The following is a 6,751-nucleotide window of genomic DNA, read 5'->3' as shown; positions in this document are numbered from 1 at the left end:
GTTTTGCACGTGTATAAACAAAGATGATAACTATGATGTCAATTCCATCCAATTTCAAATTAGAAAATAAAGAGTAAGTTCAAAATATCAATATCATAATTTGGCATTGTTCATAATGCGGGGAGCTTCACCACACTACTGGATTACCATGTCAACATAACAAGCATAGATGAAGGGCCAAGAAAATCATTGTATCTATTTTGGATAATGTGCATGGCATGTTGTTCATATCATCAGCCACATCAGTAAGATAAAACAGGAGATGACAAGGTGCAAACGTGGGCTGCTTCACCACACACTGGATTATAGATCCACAAAAACAAGCATACATATAGGGAGTATTAAGTAATGTGCATGGTATGAATAAGGAATTTGGTTTTGCAAGTAAAACTTAGAACTTACGGTTCTTGCGAACATGCATTTGGTAGAAACAACAAACTAAACAACAGTAAACAATAGGGAGTATGAGCAAATTAAACAACAGTTGAGGATAAAGGCTTTAGAAGGACTGACTTACATTAACAGTTAACACCGGCTTTATAATGCCCTTCTCCATGTCAAGGGAAGGATAACTCAAGAATTTCAGCACATAATCTTCTTCATAAGCATTGCATGTACTCTATATTTTGTAGAGAGTAATTATAGATATGATAATACTGAAAGGGATAGAGGATAATGAAGATAAGATGCAGATTGATGCTACATAATCAACTACCAATCCCTGGAAGTACAAGCGTTACAGGAAAAAATGTACTGACAAGAGCAATGGGCTACACTTCTGCACTGGCATTGTCTGTGTATTCTACTTGTTGGTAAGATTAAATATAGATCTGATCTTTTTTAGTAAATGGTGGGCGAGGGAGATAAGATGCAGAATGCTAAACAATGAACCAATCCCTCTTCCCATAATACAAGAGTGTCTTGAACACTGGTGTACTGTACAAAATGTTCTTATATTATGGGACGGAGGGAGTAGCTGTTAATGTAAGTACAGTGATAGACCACGTTCAGTCCTTACAAGAGGACTGCAGAGCTAAACCTCTTCAAAAGCATTGGGTTGATTCTAAATTTATGTAAGAGTCCATATGGATCTTATAATGTCCACCAAATGGACGATTACGAGGCTAACATGTGCAGTGATGCTACATAATCAAATAGCTATGGAAGTAAGTATGGTCATACAACGCAAGAGGTACTCACAAGAGCAATGCAGCGTGTAGTATAGTTGCGAGATTCTGTGGTCCCTTGAGAACGAATGTTCTTCTGCTAACAGTTTTCGTACACGTGAGACATTAAGGCAAATGCAGAAATGTAGTTCAAATTGTGATGTGATATCATAGACAGTACCTTATGCTGCAGCCGAGACCAATGTGTAACAAGATTATTCCAGTCACCATCGGATAAATGTAGCACCAGAGACTTTATAGAAATTTTGTTCAGAGGCTTGCCATCGAAGTGCGCTTGCCTCAGGTAGGAACGATACTTCATCAACGAATGCTTGAAAAGTGCAACCAACCCTTGCTCGTCTTCACAATCTAGTTTGCTCCTCGCCTATTTAAAAGAATGAAATCTTGTGTCTTCTGTCAGCAGAAACATATGCAGTAATGACCATGAATAACATTAGTACATTACTTACACGTAATTTGCGGAGGAAGACTGGAAATTTTTCTGTGTCTGCGGTATATTCTTTCCATGAAGGAACGATGCGCATAAAGTTCCTGACAACAACATAAGCTTCGTCTTCCAAATTGGGAAGAAATGGAACAGGGGTCCTATTTGCTGCAGTTGGGGCTCTCTGTGGTTCGAAAAGGGATTTGGCAACTGGATTTGGTGTACTCTTTGCTGGAATGGGGGTTTTGCGTCGTAGAGCTGGTGCTATGTCAACTGGCATAATCATACTGTTTGCTGCAGTTGGGGTCTGCTGAGTTGGGGAATCAGAAATGACCAGTGTAGTAGGGCCAGAGTCTGCTAGAGTTGGGGTGTTTTGTGGGCCAGGTGATATTGCAACTACACCTAATGGGCTATTTGATTTATCAGGTGCCACTACCTTTTCCAAATACTTTGCTTGTGCTCGTCCACGATCAGCAATCACCCTCTTCCTTTTGAACGTCTGATACACAAGAACAACATTTGAATGGATAAATATGGTATGATGACAGATGGAATATGTACTGAAAATGGATAGGCAGGGTTTATTCACATACACGATGTGTAAACTAAGCTAATGGCAGTTCAACAAAGTAGAAGCAATGCAAAACATTAGTTGCAAGATATGTGCGAGCAATGTAACCTAGGAAAGTTGGAGCAAGTACCTTGATGGGTGAATAAGATAGGGCATCTTCCTCTGACTCCTCCACTAGGGAGCTACATTGACTTAGGTCTCCCTCTAGCTCAGAATCACTGTTAGGATCATATTCTGAGCATGAATCTGTAGGTGGAGAGTGTTTGCATTGCATTGCATCCAGACTTGATTTTAGTCCCTTAATGCCAAGTTTGACAGCCATGGCATTGTTCTGCTTTATTCTTTTCATGCGCACAAGCTCATAATCATTATGATGTTGTTCAGAATCTGAGATTCATGAAAACATAAAAAGTAGTCAGATTATCTATGGAATGCATTGCGGATTCAACTCGAAGAGTGTCTCCCTATAAACCCCTGCATATGCAAAGTTCATCCCCCAACCGTGCTGACCAGACCACACACAGAAATACAAACCCCTTATGTCTCTATAACAGGCAGGCACACATTTCAAAACTGAAGTAGGAACATTAGAATCATATGAAATTCATATTTGAACAAATAAACTAAGCAATTATGAGTGGCATAATGTTTAGCTTCAAGGGTGGACTGTTGGTAGTGCGACACAAAGCAAGTAGGAAGATTGTATTCCATGTAAAAGATCGAAACCTATGTAAAAGCTGGAAATGACACTTTCTTTCTATACAATGCAATGTTCGTTGCCCACACATGATGGAAGAGATCACATAGAAAAATACTATGCACTCATGTCTATGGTTCCAGTATTTAGAAACAGGGCGGTCCACCCTAAAAGAATATTGACAACAAATATGGCAAGGCAAGCATAGATGTAGTGAATCAATCATTTACTTGTGAGCTTACTAGGACAAGTATGCAGAATTGTAACTGCAGTAAGAGACCGTCCAAAATCTGAATGAAGAAGTTTGTCTAGCACTTATTGTTTGCAACTAATCGACGTGAATAATTGGATATTATATCGAATGAGTAAGAAAGACAAGTAAAATTGTCAACAAACCTGGCTTGCAGTAGTAATCTGGGTCAATGTCACTACGACCAACAATCCAAAATGACTAGTGTCTATTCCGATGGCAGGAACTTTGAAAATACTGTGAACTTTAGAGGTACTAAAGATTACCAAAATACATCTGAACCATTAAGTGTAGGTAGCACTAAGCACACAACAAACCCTAATGACAGTCCTGCCTAATGAGTAATGAATCAATTAGAAAATGGGTGATGAGGAGTGGCTGCTGAGTGTTGAGGATGTATCTCAGGATAAATCGGGTTGGCTTGGTGGGTTCTGCACGCCTGAGCCCTGAATAGACTGGGAAGGTAGGCACGGCGGTGCGCTCGGGCAGTGGTGACATTGTTGGGCGAGCGGCTCCTTGCCTCCTGTTAGTCCAGCGTCTCCTCCTAGAGTCATGCCTGATAACCCGCAAGTATAAGGGATAGTTGTAGCCTCTTTCGATAAGTAAGAGTGTCGAACCCAACGAGGAGCTAAAGGTAGAACAAATACTCTCTCAAGTCCTATCGGCCACTGATACGACTCTACGCACGCTTGACGTTCGCTTTACCTAGAACAAGTATGAAACTAGAGGTACTTTGTAGGTGTGATAGGATAGGTTTGGAAGATAATAAAGAACACGTAAATAAAAAGTAGGGGCTGTTTAGATAAAGATGAAATAAAGTAAATATGGCAAGTGTGGAAAAGTGGTGGTAGGAGTTATGAAAGTGTCCCTAAGCAATTGACTACGTTACTAGACTGATAGCAAGTTTTATGTGGGAGAGGCATAAGCTAACCTACTTTCTCTTCTTGGATCATATGCACTTATGATTGGAACTCTAGCAAGCGTCCGCAACTACTCAAGATTCATTAAGGTAAAACCCAACCATAGCATTAAAGTATCAAGTCCCCTTTATCCCGTACGCAACAATCCCCTTACTCGGGCTTATGCTTCTATCACTCAAGCAACCAACCATAAAAGAATCATGAACGTATTGCAACACCGTACAGCGGGGATCCCTCACGCTTGCGCGACACGGAGGGCACAATAGGATAGCAACATAACCACAAGCAAATTAAATCAATCATAGCAATTCATCAACCACCAATAGGACAACGAAAATCTACTCAGACATCATAGGATGGCAACACATCATTGGATAATAATATGATGGGCGGGTTGCGGGATATAGATGGGGAAAGGTGATGGAGATGTTGGTGAAGATGATGGAGGTGTTGGTGAAGATCGCAGTGATGATGATGGCCCCCGGCGGCGTTCCGACACCACCGGAAGCAAGGGGGAGAGAGCCCCCCTTCTTCTTCTTCTTGCTTGACCTTCTCCCTAGATGGGAGAAGGGTCTCCCCTCTGGTCCTTGGCTCCCATGGCTTGGGAGGGGCGAGAGCCCCTCCGAGATTGGATCTATCTCTCTGTTTCTGCGTTCTGGAATTCTACCCTGGCACCGTTTCCTTTATATCTGGAGATCCCTAACTCCGATTAGATTGAAACCTTCACCCAGATCATTTTCCAAAAATTAGCTTTCTTGCGGCCAAAGAAGGGCATCAAACACCTTACGAGTGGCCCACGAGGGTGGGGGGCGCGCCCACTTTAAGTGGGCGTGGGCCCCTATCTCGTGGCTACCTCGGGCACCGTCTCGCGTTGATTTTACTTCCCAAAAATCACAAATATTCCAAAATAATTCTCCGTCCGTTTTTATCCTGCTTGGACTTCGTTTGATATGCGAAACATAAAACATGCAACAGACAGGAACTTACACCGGGCACTGGATTAATATGTTAGTCCCAAAAAATAGTATAAAAAGTTGCCAAAAGTATATGAAAGTTGAATAATATTGTCATGGAACAATCAAAAATTATAGATACGACGGAGACGTATCAGTATCCCCAAGCTTAATTCCTACTCATCCTCGAGTAGGTAAATGATAAAAAAGATAATTTTTGATGTGGAATGCTACCTAGCATAATCTTGATCATATGTCTAATCATGGCATGAATATTAAGGCATGTGTTATTCAAAGCAATAGTCTATCATTTGACATAAAAACAATAATACTTCAAGCATACCAACCAAGCAATTATGTCTTATCGAAATAACATAGCCAAAGAAAGCTCATCCCTACAAAATCATATAGTCTGGCTATGCTCCATCTTCATTACATGAAATACTCCCATCATGCACAACCGCGATGACGAGCCGAGCAATTGGTTCATACTTTTTAACGCGCTTCAGCTTTTTCAACTCTTTCAGCAATACATGAGCGCAAGCCATGGACATAGCACTATGGTGGTATTTGGTGGTGGTTGTGAGGACAAATAGGGAGAAGAAAGTCTCACATCAACTAGGCGTATCAATGGGCTATGGAGATGCCCATCAATAGATATCAATGTGAGTGAGTAGGGATTGCCATGCAACGGATGCACTAAGAGCTATAAGTGTATGAAAGCTCAAACTGGACACTAAGTGGGTGTGCATCCAACTTGCTTGCTCATGAAGACCTCAGGCGTTTGAGGAAGCCCATAATCGGAATATACAAGCCAAGTTCTATAATGAAAATTCCCACTAGTATATGAAAGTGATAACTCAAGAAACTCTCTATATGAAGAACATGGTGCTACTCTGAAGCACAAGTGTGGTAAAAGGATAGTAACATTGCCCCTTCTCTCTTTTTCTCTCATTTTTTTCTTTTTATTTTTTATTTTTTTTATTTTTTCTTTCTTTTTGGTGGGCTTCTTTGGCCTCTTTTTTCTATTTGGGCTTCTTTGGCCTCTTTTATTTTTCATACAGTCCGGAGTCTCATCCCGACTTGTGAGGGAATCATAGTCTCCTTCATCCTTTCCTCACTGGGGCAATGCTCTAATAATGATGATCATCACACTTTTATTTACTTACAACTCAATATTACAACTCGATATCTCGAACAAACATATGACTCTATATGAATGCTTCAGGCGATGTAGCGGGATGTGCAATGATCTAGCATAGCAATGACATCAAAAAAACAGACAATCCATGAAAACATCATGCTAGCTATCTTACGATCTTGCAAAGCAATATGACAATGAATGCTCAAGTCATGTATATGATGATGATGGAAGTTGCATGGCAATATATCTCGGAATGGCTATGGAAATGCCATAATAGGCAGGTATGGTGGCTGTTTTGAGGAAGGTAAATAATGGGTTCATGATACCGGTGAAAGTTGCACGGCACAATAGAGGCTAGCAAAGTGGAAGGGTGAGTGTGCATATATCCATGGACTCACATTAGTCATAAAGAACTCATATACTTATTGCAACAGTCTACTTAGCCCTCAAAGGAAAGTACTACTACGCATGCCCCTAGAGGGATAGATTGGTAGGAAAAGACCATCGCTCGTCCCCGACTGCCACTCATAAGAAAAGCAATCAAAGAGCACCTCATGCTCCAACTTCGTTACATAACGGTTCACCATACGTGCATGCTACGGGAC

This window comes from Triticum aestivum, chromosome 5B (assembly GCF_018294505.1).
Source record: "Triticum aestivum cultivar Chinese Spring chromosome 5B, IWGSC CS RefSeq v2.1, whole genome shotgun sequence".
NCBI classification, from domain to species: domain Eukaryota; kingdom Viridiplantae; phylum Streptophyta; class Magnoliopsida; order Poales; family Poaceae; genus Triticum; species Triticum aestivum.
This window is presented reverse-complemented; position numbering follows the sequence as displayed.